Consider the following 17,583-nt stretch of genomic DNA (forward strand, 5'->3'; position numbering starts at 1 on the left):
GTTAACAGTCAGAAAAGCAAGCAAAACCTCTCCCCAAAGTTCTTAAAAATGGTAGTTATCAAAAACACAGACCTGCTAGCTAGCTTATGTTAGCTATGTTAACCTTCCTCTTTCCCATGATAAAACACTTTATCAAGCAGCACAAGTAGCCTACTAAAAATATTGAAACTGACTCACCAGTACTTCTTGCTGTTATAAAAATAAAACGTTGCTCTCCAAACCTCCAAAAGCAAAACCTCTGGGTTTTCAGGGGCTGTCCAAATCCCATGTGTTCTTCAACTGTTCAAAATCTTCACTGAAGTCCAGTCGTGGACGTCGTTGCAAACAAGCTAGCATGCTAACTAGTAATTTTAGCTAGCTAGCTGACACGTTTTTTGGAAGAAATCTTATTGGATGACGTTTGTTGTCATTATTGCAGCGCTGTGGAGGAAGGTTCTGGCAATCTAGACTCTAGCTAGTCGCAATGTAACATTAACTCCGGAATGTAATTTTGTTTAGTTGCAATTCATACATCTTTTTTTAGCAATGCCACCTATCTTAAATAAATGTTTGTTAGCCAGGGTGACATTTAGGTCCTGATATGTCTATGCTGTGCTTGACTTCCCAATACAGACAAAATAGAAAAAAAAATTATCTATGTCTAGTCTATGGTAAATTATTTAATTTTTTCCAATGTGTCTAATTACATATATGGAGAAATACTTGCAGATACAAAATAAAATAAAAAATCCTTTAGTATACTGCATTTTTGTTTAAAAAAAATTGTAGTCATGTCCAGTGCTTTAACCCTCATGTTGTCTTCGGGGTCAAATTTGACCCGTTTTCAAAGTTCAAAAAATCAAAAATGCAAAAAAATACAAAAACTTCCTTAAAAAAACTGTGTAAAAAGCAACAAACGTTAAGATAAGGGGAAAAACGCTTTTCATGGTCAAAGGGAAGACAAGACAAGGTTTAAAATATGATGTGATGTGAATGTGTATGTGAAGAATTGCACTAAATACATCAAAGGTTCAAGTAAAAAATAAAATAAAAGCTGAAACAAGAGTTATTTGGAGTCAGCTGCATGCGTTCATGTTTGAAAGTACAACTGTTTTGACATCATTCGGCCCTTCTCCCTTTACCGACATCAGGAGCATTTTGCTCGAGCAATTTTTCAACCCTTATCTGATGAAACGTCACATCGGCTAGCGTGCGCTCCCCCTGTAAAATAATTGTCATAATTATATTTACACTTTTCAAAAAAAGAATTATCATAAATTATGAAAGTGTGGCCCTCAACGATATGCTCTGTTGCTCTTTGGTCGTGATAAAATAAATAAACTCTCTGCTTTCTGTGTGTTGTGATGGAGTATGAACAAGCGGCCAACGGAAGACGCCTTTGTTTTTTAATGAAGTGCCGGCCGTTCAGAATGGGAACTCAATGAGGCGTGGGATGGGGCCTCTCCATCCCTCCCTTGCCTATTTTTTTTTGTCTCGTCCTCCCTCTCGTCTCTGTGCGTTTGAACCTCTTGTACACCTCATCTTTTAGAGGATTAGAATAAGGGCCATTACCCTCCGTCGGGGCCATGCTTACGGCCACAATGGATGGGGCTGCCTGAGTACTTTTTCTCTCTTTGTACCCACAAATACACAAGAATCATACAAGCTAACAGTTATGCAAACACTAGCACAACTCTAATATGCACATGAATTTCACCCATTTCATTTCATCCCAAAATTCTTACTTTCAGTCTCAAATATTTTCCTGTTCTTACACCCAGTGGTCCCTAAGGTAGGGGCCCCCAGTAGCCCTCATGCAGCTTTCAGCTCTATTCCCGGGCTCCTGACATCTGTCAAAGGAGACATCCACAAAAGCACCAAAGGCCCCTTGCTGTCAATGCGTGACACCGCTCGCCACATTCTGGAGATTTCTATTTTGCAATGACACCATAACCGCCCACTGTGTCTGTCCTTCCTGGAAATAATCTGTATGTTGTCCTGAAATCAAGCAGCATGGGGGGTTACAGCTTTTGTCCTCTGTGGGCCCTTTTTGGCAACAGATGGACATCACATGAATAGCACTCTTTTCCTGGCAAAGTTTGATGATGAAGTTTGAGTTTATGCACAGATATGCACATTAAATAATCCCATTCGCTTTTTCTGCTTTCATTTAACGTCATTTGTTCTATTCATTCGATTATGTTGTAACATATTATGCAAAACAAGTCCAAGTATGCTATCCTTTTATCTGCTATTTTTCAGCATATTTCCTTGCCTCTTTTACTTGCTAGTGTTACAGTATATGATAGCATTTGATAATTCTTATGAAGCTTAAGTAATTTTAGGGTTATCGTGATGGGGCACTTGCTATTCCACCTGTTGAATGCTGAAGATGTTGCACTCTGCTTTTTTTCTGAAGGCTTTTGTTGAAGGATACCTGTGCTTCAAATAGCTTGTATACCAGCAAATCTGCTTAAATGAAGATCAATTCCTGCCACGCCAACTTGCCCACGTCACTTTAATTTAATACACAGCGTGAAATCTGCTAAAGTCACTGGGTGGACTTTGAAAAACGGGGCTCTGGGTACTGCATTTGCAGTGTCCGACTGAAATTAAGCCTTCTTTACAAAACAAGACACAGATTAAAAAGGAAACAGCAGGGAGCAGAAAGAAGCCCGGGTATATCTTAGTTTCTGGGCCGACACGGCAGACTGGGCTTCAAAGTGAAATGTGTCGCAGTGAGAAAACGTTATCAGACTTTCACAGAGACCATCTTTCCTCTGTCTCACTGTCTCCATCTCCCCCACCCATCTCTCATTTCACTCCCATGGGTCATTCTCTCTAATCTGGATTCCCACTGTCTTCTACATCACTGACAGTGCATCAATCACGGTTAAACACATGCCCTTTACCGTGCTCACTGTCAGCTGATGTTGTATGTGTGTGTATGTGTGTACAGCTGCCTGGGGTTCCCCAACCACCTCCTAACCCCCTCTTAATCCCTCAAAAATGTATGAATCGCTACAGAAATATTGTGCTGCTCCACGCTGTGGGATAGCAGCGGAAACGAGCCGCGGATTAGCATACATTTCAATTTTTCCCTTGTCTGAAATACAACAGTGGGTGAACATGAGGGCAACGCCATGCCGCTCCAGCCAACACTCACATTCTTGTTTGATGAAAAGTTGTGAAAGGAAGCGATGATCTTTAGTGCAGAGGTCAAAATACTCTGCAAAACAACCGTACGCCTACATGTCAAGAGTATTTTGCTCTGTTGATGTAAGCACACTAACAGCTTTATTTCAAAATTGTAAGTTTTTGATCGTCTGCTTTTCTCTCTGGCATGCATGTTATATCCTCTTTTCTAGCCATAAGCATCACTACCCTTTGATAACTTTCCACCCAGCCGTTCTCCAGTGGCCGGCTCTTTAGAGTCCAGTGAGGGCAAAGACGAGCAGAAGAAGAGAAGTTGGTGAATTAATTTACTTTCAACAACTCTTCCCTCAAGTTCAAGTTAACTTAGCTTAAAAACCAGCTCCTTTTTTTTACATTTTGTTTTGAATAGCTGGTAACAAACGGTGATGGACTGGGAACTTGTTCAATATGCAATGTCTCAGACATTCCACGGCCTGCCCATGGCAAATTAGGTGAAACCTTTTCAGTTTAAAAACAGACACCACCATACAAGAATGAAAAATGCAAAACTATATAATTAATGCTGATATTTTATGTAAATGCCATAACAGCTTGGCAGATCATATACATGTCAGGTTTCCCAGTCCACCCCAATGACTCAGCAAAGGCCTTAAATTACCTCGGTAATTCAAGTACTTTTAGCCTTAACTTAAGTTTAAAGCCACTATGGACGAAAAAAAAAGTAAATTCCAAAATCTGCAACTGGCCAACACCATCTGTTAAGGAAAATTCTATTTTGACATGATTTAAAGCTCAATTATTGCTACTAGATGGCCACTGTGGTGACACTGTTGTTGTCAACTACTGTTTCTGAGTGGAGAACCAATGACTACAGTGGGATTTGGAGCACTGGAGAAACAAAGAAAGAAGGAGAAAACATAATATTAACAAAGAAAAGAATACAATTATGACAAGGTTCCGTTTATGGTAACTTAAAGAATATAGTAGCACAGAAAATGCAATAACGCACCAAAAATTGAGATGTATCTGGTTGTATAAGACAACGAAAAGTGAAAAAAGTGAAAAGTTTCCTACCAAACACCTACTTGTCCTTATGCTAACGAAGAGCTACCTAGCTGCAATTAGAATGTGATGAGGATGCTACTTTGGTTTAAATTATTTAAATGAAGGAAGTCATTCATTACATTCAGTCCTGTCACCATAGAATAATCAATGCAGGCACAAGCAGGTGTCTATTATCCCACAGCAGGTGTTATTTACAGAATGGCAGGTGTTTGTTGCTCGGTGACGGCCAATGAGCAGCGCTCGTGGCAATCTGCCATGCTGGAAGGAGGTTTCTGTAACATAATGAAGATGTGGACTTATTGGAATTGGACGGATGAATGGATGGATGGATGAATGGAGACATTAACCTCTGTTCAACCAGCTCATTCAAACTGCTAAACGCCAATAAAACAGCTAGAAAGTTACAGATGAACGACTTGAAAGTGATTTGAAAGGACAAGCAAAACTTGAGTTTCTACACAAGTACTCCAATGTACTCTAATACTCGTACTATCAAAGCAGCCAACATAAGTAAGTGAAAATCCCCTAAATTAAGCAAATATATATCCCTAATTACCACGACTTTCTTCATTAACAGTTTAGTCTGGACCATGACAGGCTGGATTTTACAGCTTTAATGTATTTGCAGGCAGCTGCACAAGGAGATTGCCTGAACCAAGTTGCATTATGCATTAGAACAAATCACATTACTGTAAACAGTTGTTGGTGCCAATGTTTACATCAGCACAGATAATCAGGAAATGGCGACATAATGGCCTTTGAAATAAAAAAGAAAGCAAACTGCAGTGTGCACTGTATGATTCAGGTACAAAGAGACTGAGACAGGAAGCTAAGCATAATTTACATCACTAACACAGCTGCAGCAACCAATTTAGCCATGCGTTTTCCTTGTGCTGTGCAAATACATGTAGCCTATTAGAGTTCTGCATAGGTCTAAATCTGAGACATGAACCCCCATACCCAAGTCTTTAAAACCCGTTGAATCTGACACTGCTATACTCAATCTCTGAACCCAATCTAAGCCTTATATACATTATAGTTTAACTTAATGTGTGGCTTTTAGAGAAATATCTCAACTATTGGATGAATTTTCATGAATTTTGGTACAGATATACTGTATATGGTGCCCGGAGGATGATTCCTAATCATGTTGGGTATCCTCTGACTTTTTGAATCCAGCGCCCTTAACAGGTTAAATCAGTCAATTTTTTGGTTTATAAGGACAAACATTCAAATATAGTATGATGCCATTCCCATTATCCTCAGCTGTATTTTCTGTCCAAGTTTTAAAAAGGTGAACATGCTAACATGCTAAACTGATGATGAGCCCGGTCTGCGCAGAATCAATCACCGGCGATGCATGTCGGTTAGATTTGTGTCCGACTTGATCCCGACTTGTTCTGATGTCATGCACACGCAGGCAACGATGATCTCGCGAGATTAAGGCGGCCGCAGTAGCTTTTGACCCAGGGCATGCTGGGAAACGCCAGCCACTCGGCTGATTTAACAGCTGATTGGTTCAGAATCGACTCAACACAATGACGTTTTATATAAACTTTTTAATGTTTTTGAATCTGAGGGATTTTCATTGTTAACTTTGGCTTATTCTGTGTGTATGTTGTGTGGCTGATAGAAGTCAGAGAGACTAAATCCGTTCTTATGTGCAGCCTCACAAAACGTACTGGCATGGCTGTAGACCACCAGTCATTTGTACACGCAACAAAATATGAAGATCACACTTTTGAAGTCAAACCATCAAGTTGTGCGAAATGGATCCACATGATCACTTCTTTTAGCATGATGTGTGCAGATGCCTGTATGGTATGAATCAGAGTGTGTGATGTGCGCTCCAACAACACAGCCTGCCATTGTCTCCCGCCCATATGTTGCTGTCCTTACTCGCTCCTGTTCCATCCATCTAATAATGGGAGGAGGGTGGGAGAAAATGCCTTAGTGTCAATGGCCCAGCCACTGAGATTCCATTATTACACCCATAAATCCTTCCCCCATCTCTCCCTCCTGCTTTCTCTCTCTTTCCATCTCATACACAAGCAGTATCCACGTTTAGATGACAAAACACACACACAGTTGAGAGTGTTTAACATCTTCTTGAAAAATAACCTTCCATCACGACATCAGTGGCAACAGCTCCGCTCATGTGAGGCAACTCTAAGTGCTGTCATTAAAGAGTTTGAGAGGAAATGTGTGGCTGTGTGTGTGTGTGTGTGTGTGTGTGTGTGTGTGTGGTGTTGTACATATCTAGATTTGTATGTGGTTGTTTTGTGGTGTTTTGGCCACTTTCACAGTTTATCTATATATATTTTTTTTTTCAAAGACCACCTATATTTCCATTTTTATAGTACACGCGTGCATGTGGGTGTGCATAAGTGTCGACAATGAAAGCCGTAATGAAAGTCCATGACTCCATTCATCTCTTGAGGGAGGAGATCCACCCTTCAGTAGCCTCAGATTTACAAGCCCGGTGCTCGATTGTTAATGCCTGACCTAATGGCACGCACACAGGATCGCGGTGATAACGATGGACCCTCGGTGAACCCGATTAAACAATGGGTGAAATATCTGGACCATGAAAAACGAACCTGCCTGCGTGTGACAATCACGCCAGACTTGAAAGGGGGGGAAGGGAGAGACGAAGAGACTGCCAACTGCTTTTTGGTGAGTGGCATTAAGTTCAATAGCGTGATTAATTAGGTGAGAAGGGATGGTGTGATACGGTCTGCAGCAGAGTGAGATGTGAAGAATTGCATTTCACAGATAGCAAAAAAGAATCTACAGAGCCAGATAGGCACATCGCATTCCATCCATTCACTGCTGACTACTGTGAGTTTATCATATGAGGGCAGAAGGGAAGTGAACGCAACACCTGCTCACCATTTGAATCAGCTCATCTGCCATCGGAAACAGCAACAACAAAAAAACTAAGGCGTTTCAAAATCCACTGGCTGTGAATCACCAGAAGTTTACTGCTTCATCTTAAAGTCCACTTGCTAAATTGTAGTGTTTCTTCTTGTATTTATATTCCAACTGTGATGTGAAATTTCAAGGTCAAATCCCAAAGAGATGTCCTTAGAGATTCATAAACTTGAGTGTCTGAGAAATTCTGTTCATGGATAGACTTTGTAGGTGTGAGAGGTGCGTGATTTTTAAGCAAGGCGAGGCAAGGCTTTGTTTTTATGGCACATTTACATGAAACATTAAAGAGCAGTCGAAAAATTTAAAAAACCTACAATTACAAAAACAGATAAAATATGCTAAAATATTAGAAGTTAATGACTAATAAGTCTACTAAGAATGGGTTCTCAAGAGTTTTTGTGTATTGGTGTAAGCTTTGGAATATGTTCAGATCTGTGTGTGTGTGTGTGTGTGTGTGTGTGTGTGTGTGTGTGTGTGTGTGGTGTGTGTGTGTGTTTTTTTTATCAGCTTATGGAGTTTCTTTTATTTTCTATTTAACCACAATGTACACGTACATGTTTAAAAAAATAACATTATGGTTTTTTTTCAATCTATTTTTTTACCCGCAACGCAGATCTGGTTTTATATCATCATATATCACTGTGGCAATATCAAACTATTTTATCCCATTTTCCAACTTTGAAATGAATAAGTATTTTCCCTCACGTGTGATGTGCTACTGAAGCTCGCTTGAGCAAGGCAACAGAACTGGAACCACTCAAGCAGCGCTGCTCAAAAGGACAGGAGTACAAAAAGTTGTACTTGTACTGAAGGAGCTCCCAGGTGTATCTGTTACTGCATGAACATGAGGCAAACCGTTGCTGAAAACAAGTATGAATGCTCAGCCAACCTGAAACATTACAAAGAAACAACGAAACAAACATGTAAGGTTAAATGAGATTGACTTTACAGAAGCGACTGCCTTTACAGTGGAAATCTGGGCCCTGGGCGTACACAAATCAGTCTCTCTAAAGGAAAAGAAAGCAGACTTGTGTGCTTAATTTCAACCTTTTAAATAAAACTTGTGAAAAAACAACATTTGTGGCCTTGTTTCTCGATGGGGAGCTGCTGCTCAAGATGATCCCGCTTTGGAAAGGATGCGCAAAAAATGAAAGTGATGGTAATTTCCTAAAATGAACGTCAGCCTCGGAGTGCGTTGTGAGACGACAATGAAAGCGAACTCCCTTTCACCTCACGTTACTATCTTATTCTGCCGCTGTTTCGCAATGCTGCGTCTTCCACAGGCTCCTTCCCTTTCCCTTTCAGTCGGCACATGAAATGGATGGTCTCTAATTAAACCATAGCCGTCAGTGGGGAGTGGTTTGCTTGTTTACTCTTATTGAAATTAGCAAGGCCTGCTTCCCCAGAGACACGACGTCAGAAGCACAATTAGCTGGCACTGGACTAATTAGGACACGATGCTAATGACACCTCCATGGTTGCATGGGTAAGCGAGGAGAGAAGACCAGAGGAAAGGAGGGACGGGAGAGAAGAAACAAGGGAGGGGAGCGGAAATAAGAAAAATTAGGGAGAATAGTAGAGTTCCTCCACAAGGTTCCTACGTCAGAGGTGGGTGAAAGGACACATAAAGCTCCCAGTCAAGCTGAGCTTACAGTGGCTGAGCTGGTGTCCCTGTCCTCCCAACTTGGCATGCACACAAACCGTCAGAAAACACCAGTGGCGGATTTGATAGGAAGCAGCCTTCTCGCTCTTTCTCCTGCAGGCTTTCTCGACACCTTGGCAGGCAGCTGGCCTCGCCGCCACTGCAAACTGCCATTAGGCCGATTATCACCCCTGTCAATCGCATGCTCCGCCCCCCCCCCAGGGGAGGCATGTTCGCCCAATTAGCAAGTGGGCCGACCTCACAGAGAAGTAAAAAAGTAAAGAGTCGAGGAAGGGAGCGGGCGTTCGCACGGGAGAAAAGATCCGGGCTGAGATGCATCGCACTCGGTTTCCATTCTGACAATAAAAGAAGCAAGCATGAATGTCAGAAGGAAAACATGTATTTTCGCACTAATTCACACTGTGCACACGGGGTGAAAATGAAGCGAGGGGAGTCAGGCGGCACGTATTACTTTGCAAGAGTAAGAAGGTCACATAGCAACAGTAAATACGCTTTGAGCTTTGATCTCCTGTACAATTTGTAGGCGGCAGCCCACAAGATTGGGGTTAACCTTGTTAGAAAAAAAAAGACACCATGGGTTTAGTGAAGAGAAATCCCACGAATGACACCAGCGCTTCCAATGAGGGTTAACAGAAAGATCAGGATCAAACTGTGACCGCATTAAGCCCACTGACATGAACATTTCCTCTCATGAAAAGACCCAAGAGAAAGACATAACAGACCGGCACAAAGCTTTCAGCTGCTTCCTGAGTTTGCTCATCAAGGTAGGAAATCACGATGTCCACACCAGTGCTCCTGCGGCTGCTTTTTTTTTCTTTTCTTTTTTTTCATTTTTCTTGCCGAATTTCATCTGAAAAGAAAACCCCACTTTCTCCTACTTCCTTCTGTCTTTCAAAACTGTGTTTCCTTTTTTTAAACACAGGGAATAGCAATTTCAAAACTACAAAGGCGCAAGTCTTCCGAGAAACAGAACACTCACAGTGTAAAATAAAAAAAAATAAAAAAGGTGATAAAACAGTAAATTCAAGGGCAAAATGAGTGGGATAAATCTCCCCGCTCAGTTCATGGGAGCGAGTGTGAGAGCAGCTCTGAAACTCTTTCTCAAGACTTTCCAGGACTTGGTGTGAGCCATGAATTTAAAAGCAGCCTTTTCCTCATCACAAAGATAATCAAAAGAAGACCCCACTCAAGAGGTAAGCTAATGAAGAAATGACTGAAAGAGCTCTTGCACATGAAAACAGCAGGTACGCGGTCTATTTGTAGGTAGTAGTGAGAAAGGATTTAAAGCAAAATGACAGTTGAAAACAATCCCACAGCTGAACAACTCGGCCCAGTTTCAAAAAGCTGATTTTTTTTGTTTTCCTAATCTTTCTGATTTGAAATAACGGGAAAAAAAAAAAAAATACTTCTTTTGAATCTGACATTGTTAAAATGCTGTATTCCCCCTGATACTTCCTAAGCGTTTCCTGCACTAAACTCTGAAGCATGTGCTTGGTTCCAATCTAAAAAAGAAACTTCTGAGGAAGGGAAAAACCTGTCAAAATGCAAGGTGTATGATTTAAATAATGCAATGAACTAAAAAGGATATTCAGCCATACTTAGCAAAGAAAGGAATGCACTCAAAGCACTAGAAGGAAATTTGAATAAAAAGCTTCACCAAAATGGCACACAAACAATTGTGACTTTACAAGCCGCCATCAAAACCTTTTAAAAGACAGGTCCTTGAAAATGTAAAAATAGACAGATTTGAATCTTCTTTTTGAACATTAAACAGGGAAAAGAAAAAAAAAACAGAGTGCTTCTCATAACCATTTAGCACCCTGACGGAAGTGGCAGGCCTCTTAGGAAGCGCTACCCTGGGCTTCATGAGAGAAAATGTCTTTTTTCTTCTTCTTCTTCTTCTTCTTTTATTCCGGTGGATGCTACAGGAGAAAATTTGCTGGACGTGCACCAATGTTGGCTGACGTGAGCTTGGCTCAGGCCGAAGCCGCAGTGTGAATGGGTACACCAGTGGCAGCCAAGCGGCAGATGGAGTCGGGCGTGAAAGAGCTCGGTGGAACAAACGGCGTTGGGACACTGAGGAGGACGGAGAGGTCAGGGAGAGGGTGTCCGTGTCAACCGCCGCCGGTCTGATGTCACCACCATCTATGCACACTCGATGTCGTGTGTGCGCATCTCAAAAATGTCCAAAATATTCATTCGCGGTGTTGTCGGCGCAGCTGTTTGCTTTTTTTTTTTATTTGTACGTACTGTACTGTGTGTGTTTCTGTGTTGGTCCGCGTCCCAGGCGGTTTCCACGGCAGCCAGGACTGTTCCTGTGTGAGGCTGATAAATGAGCCCTGGTAGCAGCCTGGACACTCCCATTTAACACAGCATGGAGGTACAAACTACCACTGTAGCAAACAGTAGCAGCTTGGGGACACACACACACACACACACACACCACACACACACACACACACACACACACACACACACACACACACACACACACACACACACACACACACACACACACACACACACACACACACACACACACACACACACACACACACACACACACACACAGAATGTACACTAGCACGGCTGCACCGTCGAATTGAAAAGACTGTTCTTGACAGAAAAAACAACAGCGCCGGTGATTGTTTAAATTCTGGCATGTCAAATTGCCCTCGTTTTTTCCGTCTCTCGCATAATTTGACAACATCTATGCACAGTGCGTGATGCCATGGTCGGTGGCATTACTGAATCCAGAAGTCTTCGGCCCTCCCTGTCCTATCACCTTTGTACTAGTTCATTGTTATTTGGTCAGGGTTCAACTTGTAGCCAGAAATTTAAAGCTGCACTTTAATCCATTCTTGATTTCAGAAAAAGAATCTAAATGCTATTGTTGTGTCATGTGTGCATAACGTAAAAAAGGCAACTCCTTGCTAAAATGTTCCCCACAACAACTTTAATAAAATGTTAATGTTGTGTTTACAGCGTGTTCTAATGCCCCCCAGTGGCAAACTAATCAATTATTCCTGCTTTAAAGGGGAGCACGCTGAAATTAAGAATTCCAGTATGTCATTAGTATATTTGTGAACAGTCTCTCTTTCTTTTAAAAGGCAGAAACCAGAGAAGTAAGTCTTAAACTGGATGTCATTAAGTATAAAGTTAGGAGCTGCTCCATAGACAATAAATGGGAGACTGACTTTATGGACCCAAATCATGTTTGTCTTCCTTTTTTATGCCTAAATGAGCTTTATTGTATTCTAATATTGGGTGTAAAAAAGGCATAATGCCCATAAATGAAACCATCACGTATAGAAATCAAAGCAGAGAATAACATTTTACATGACAGTTTCTTTTGCTGATATGTATAACATCAAGAGAGAAAGAAAAGTGTGAGCTGCTGGTGTTGGCACTGTATTTAATTAGGAGTCAAACATGTGGTATTTAAATGGTAAATTAGCAGTGCTGGGAATTGGCCGTGTTGGTCCAAGCTGTGGTGGCAGAGAGCATGTTTAGCAGCTCCAGGAATCCACGCATGCAAACACGACAAATGAGCACACACACACACACACACACCACACACACACACACACACACACACACACACACACACCACACACCACACACACACACACCACACACACACACACACACACACACACACACACACACCACACACACACACACACCACACAATTATGCTCTTAATTAAACCTGGAACTCAAAAGGCCAACAACACGCACTTCATGAGTGTGTGTGCGTGTCTGCTTGCAAATAAATGGCATGCTTTTCATTAGCTAGTGTGTTTGTAACAGAGCAAATTAATGCCTGTGTTTCATTTGTGGGTGTGTGTGTGTGTGCCCGCGTGTCCATTTGGGAGTCTTTGAGCAAATTAATGTAATATCTCATCTCCTGGTAAATCAGTGTCATTTCTCATCTCCTGGTACGTGTGTGTGCTCAAGTGTTTGCATACATAAATCCCTTCCTTTGCATGCTCGTGCATGTGTCCATTTGTGAAATTTAGAGTACATTTAAAAAGGACCAGTTTGCTAAAATTGCATTCTCACTTAAGGCTAACAGAATGTAGCCATTCAGACAGTTTTATGTGGCTTGGTAGTTCTAATAAAAACTGTTCACTTCAAGGTTTTTGAATTATCTAGAGTAACTGGGATGATCCAATCACCCAATGTGTTCAGTCGGCAGCAGTTATCTCGATGACAAGAACCTCAGTCCTTGGACAGATGAAACCAAATAAAGCCACGTGGGATTAAGTCATTTTTGGTAACAATGTTCCCTGTGATATATTTGCTGTATGTTGATTTCTACTTCAGCCATCCATTGCACTCCTGCAAGGTGAACAGCATATTTTGGCGTCCGTCTGTCCGTCCATCCGTCCGCCTGCATCGCCCACCCCGAACATGTGTTGTGATGCAAATGAGGCCTGCAGCCTCCACGCTACAACACCACTTTTTAATTGAACCTTTTGATCTGTGGCTAATTCCACTAATTAGCAGCACTATTTTCCCAACAGAATGATTTCTGCCGTGCAAGTGTGTGTGTGTATGTGTGTGTGTGTGTGTGTGTGTGTGTGTGTGTTCGTTCTCTGTTCACTAACTACCCACCAAGCCAATTGCCGACTGGCATTTAAAAGGGCTTCTGAAAAAATAAAATAAAACAGCAAATCTCCGTTCCTTATCCGAGGCGCAGAACAGACAGGTGCTCTGTTAAAGGTAATAACGTTACATAAAAAAACAAAACACAGATGCTCATTATGGCACACACAGGCAAATGAGCAGTAAGTGTTTTTATATGCCTGTATAGTTTTATATCGGTGTTGTTCTCTCATCGCCTCTATAAATGTAGTTTATGTACTCACTGTTGATGTGATGATTACTTTTAATTAGTGCCTCCATAAATTATCTTTCTGTGATATATATATGTATAAACAGCCTACAAATGCCTCACATATAAACGCAAGCTAATCATTTACATAAAAGGGCAGGGTACTATATTAGCATAGACTAACTAGGCAATCTCCTTTAAAGAATTACTAATTTCTTGTGTAATCTGAGCTATAGCTATATATGATTCACAGCAGACGACAGCTGTATTCACCCGGTTTCTTAGCATTTACATTGTATCACAATGGAGAAATGATTACACTAAAGTGGTTTGAAAAGTTAATAGCAGTGTGTTTTTGTCTGAGGTGAAATTACTATGTGATTAATTGATCAACAGCTGCCTGCATCTTTCAAGCAAGCTTCTCAGATGTTAAAAGGTCCCATTTCATACAAATTTCACTTTATGAGTTTTTTTTAACATTAATATGCGTTCCCCCAGCGTGCCTATGGCCCCCCAGTGGCTAGAATTAGTGATAGGTGTAAACCAAGCCCTGGGTTTCCTGCTCTGCCTTTGAGAAAATGAAAGCTCAGATGGGCCGATCTGGAATCTTTCTCCTTATGAGGTCATAAGGGGCAAGGTTACCGCCCCTTTCTCTGCTTTTTCTACCCAGAGAATTTGACCCACCCATGAGAGAGGGACATCATGGCTTTCAAACGAGCAAAGTGGCAGTTGGTCAGGGCCACACCCCTGGCCTCCACCTTGCCCCCCCCCCCCCTCCCTCTCTCCTCCTCAATAGCTACAGACTCAGAAATGGCACATACTAAGGAAAGCTCATTGCGGGACTGGATCTAGTGGCTGTAATTCTGCACCAAGGCTGAATTTGGGAAAGAGACTTCAGATACAGTATTAGGGGACCACTGAGGTCTATATAAAGAGACTTCAGATACAGTATTAGGGGACCACTAAGGTCTATATAAAAGAGACTTCAGATCCAGTATTAGGGGACCACTAAGGTCTATATAAAAGAGACTTCAGATCCAGTATTAGGGGACCACTAAGGTCTATATAAAAGAGACTTCAGATCCAGTATTAGGGGACCACCAAGGTCTATATAAAAGAGACTTCAGATACAGTATTGGGGGACCACTAAGGTCTATATAAAAGAGACTTCAGATACAGTATTAGGGGACCACTAAGGTCTATATAAAGAGACTTCAGATACAGTATTAGGGACTACTAGGTCTATAAAAGAGACTTCAGCAGTATTAGGGACTACTAAGGTCTATAAAAGAGACTTCAGATCCATATTAGGGACACCAAGGTCTATATAAAGAGACTTCAGATACAGTATTGGGGACCACTAAGGTCTATATAAAAAGACTTCAATACAGTATTAGGGGACCACTAAGGTCTATATAAAGAGACTTCAGATACAGTATTAGGGACTACTAAGGTCTATATAAAAGAGACTTCAGACAGTATTAGGGGACTACTAAGGTCTTTATAAAAGAGTGTGCACTTGCATCTCAGTGTTGTTAGTCCCTCACGGTGGCAGAGATGTTGGACTGCTTACAGCCGTAACATCTGGGTTTCCCTCTGCAGTCTAACTGCTGTACATTCATTTTCTGCCCTTTTCTCAATGTTAAAACACACATGCAACTACTAAATCAGCCGTTTATAAAAACACAAAATTAACAAGAGCCTCTTTTGCTTCTGCATTTGCAAACGTTGAGTCGAAGCACCGCCAGACGCTCGGAAGAAAACTGCAAACACCCAATTTCTACTCATCTTTACACTCCAGTGAAAGCTTGAAAAAAAACGCTGGCTTCATTTCGTGATAAATAATAATCTTTTATTAGTTTGATTTCATCTACAAATGAACTCAATGTGAGCAAACACTATGTCAAAAAATAATGAATCACTTTATCTCACTTTGAAAAGTTAAAACTGGAAGTTATCTCACTTTTGCTGTGTTTCCACATACAATCCTCCTCTTTTCTTCTCCATTGTTGCAGATTCCCTGAGTCTCCAAAGCTGTCTTGATAACTAGGGGCCCCCTGCCGCCTCCCTCCCTTGGTTAGCCGATTACCGCAGCCCTCCCACTGATAAAACTGGGTCCTTGCATCACCGTGTCTTCTTACAAAGCTTCATTAACGTTGCCCTCCCTCCCCCCTTTCTACTAGACTTACTTTTAGGCTGGCAATAGCGCATTGCTCCAGATAGAAACCTCAAACGTGCTCTCTGAACAAGGTGCTTCTTTTGCAGGAACATAAATTCCCAGGAAAATGTGGAAGAAAACAAAGCAAGGCATCTCCTAGGAGTGATACAAGGCCTTCATTGAGATCAAATGTTAAACGGTTTGGATGTGTGGCAGAAAATTTAACATCCTCATAATGTTTCCCTCGAAGAGTTGCCTTTGACTTATTTTATTCCTTTTTTCACGTGTGCCTCGAATGAGGGTTTATGTGGTCTCCTGTAGTGTGTATACGGTAAAAGGAGCTACTGAACTTGTTCACGAGGGGAATGAAGGAGCGCGGATGTAGTTTCTTACACGTTTGATGTCACACAACAAAGGGCGTTCAGCCTGAAAGCGCTGCGAAACAGCAACACAGCGGCAAACTTAGAATGTTGTGTCAGCTTTTGGCATCTCTCTCTCTCTCTCTCTCTCTAAAAACTTAAAATAGGATGGCGGGATACAGGCGTTGATACCCATCAGTAGACAGGATTCAGAAGGGAGGAGAGCATAAGTGAGTGACAGCTCGCACTGTCCCAGGACTAGATCCACTGTCACTCCTGCCTGTGTGTGTGCACCAGAGATGGGGACTCGCACTTTGGTCACACACACAGTGACCTCAGCCTTGACTTAAGACTAGTCCTCCAAAGACTCCCAGACAAAACCCTCGACTCGCGCTCGAGATGCAGGACTCGTGACCTATCTTTATTTTTGGGAAACATCTTATGTTATTCCTTTTCCTTTAGGCTTCCTGTTTGTTAGAGTTTCACATCTCTTCCGACTGTATCCTGTCCAGAGAGTGTACCTGAGTGTAGTGAAAGCTCTTAATTGGAAGTCGCTTTGGATAAAAGCTACTCCACATAGCATTGTCGGATGGGAGAAAACCAATCACAATCGTCTTGGGCAGTGCTAAACGCTGGATGGAGCCGCTGCAAAATCTTGTCTCGCAGGAGAAAACTCAGATTGGACAGATAGTCTACCTAGCTGTCTCAATTTACCCAGCAGAGATCTGTAGAGCAGTCAACCACGGTCCTCATAAATCCACCGGAGTTCAAAAATCCAACACAAAAGAGGATATAGACTACATACCAAAAGACTAATGAAAGCTGATACTGTATGCTAATAGATAAAGGAGTCATAATAACATATTACATGCTATATTATGCTTATATGTATTAGCTATGCAGTGTTCCAAACAGCCGGGGTGGAACGCAGCGGGGGATTCAACACTAATTATGACCACGAGAGATTTGAGACTTGGTCTCTAGCTCAGACACTTGTAGGCCTGGCTCTGGTCCATCACTCTGAAGCATGATTACAGTCTCAAAAGTGGCAGCAACACTCAAGACAACAATTGATTAGGCCTGTTTTTCCCATAGCACTTGAGAAATAAATTAAATCCATTTGTTGGTTAAACAATAGAAATTGTGAAACTTTGACTAACAATCAACTAGTTTGGCCACACAGTGTGATTGATCAAATACATGGCATGCTCTTATACATACATAAACTCATAAGCCTTTATTATTGATTGCTTTATTATTTTTAATTGTGTTTAATTAGCCTTAACCTATTTTCTCCACTACTACTTAAATACGTCCAAACTAGGATTAGACATATTGGTTTGCCATTTTATCTCGCAGACATTGGCCTTTTATTAAATATCAGATATCAGTGTCCTCTGTCACAGATATGATGGATGGTCTTTCCTAGC

General features: G+C 41.5%; 1 protein-coding gene across 5 annotated transcripts in view; it reads right to left on the reverse strand.

Annotated features, from left to right (window-relative positions):
* si:ch73-383l1.1 (receptor tyrosine-protein kinase erbB-4) overlaps positions 1–17,583 on the reverse strand; it is a 252,376-nt gene that overhangs the window by 219,407 nt on the left and 15,386 nt on the right. Inside the window, exon 1 of one of the 5 annotated variants that reach the window (XM_032506283.1) lies at positions 178–369. The exons of the other annotated variants lie outside the window; for them this stretch is intronic. The gene's annotated coding sequence lies outside the window, so the exon portion shown is untranslated. Of the gene's footprint in view, positions 1–177; positions 370–17,583 lie in introns of those variants that run through there. 5 annotated transcript variants of the gene reach the window in all.

This window comes from Etheostoma spectabile, chromosome 24 (genome assembly GCF_008692095.1).
Source record: "Etheostoma spectabile isolate EspeVRDwgs_2016 chromosome 24, UIUC_Espe_1.0, whole genome shotgun sequence".
NCBI classification, from domain to species: domain Eukaryota; kingdom Metazoa; phylum Chordata; class Actinopteri; order Perciformes; family Percidae; genus Etheostoma; species Etheostoma spectabile.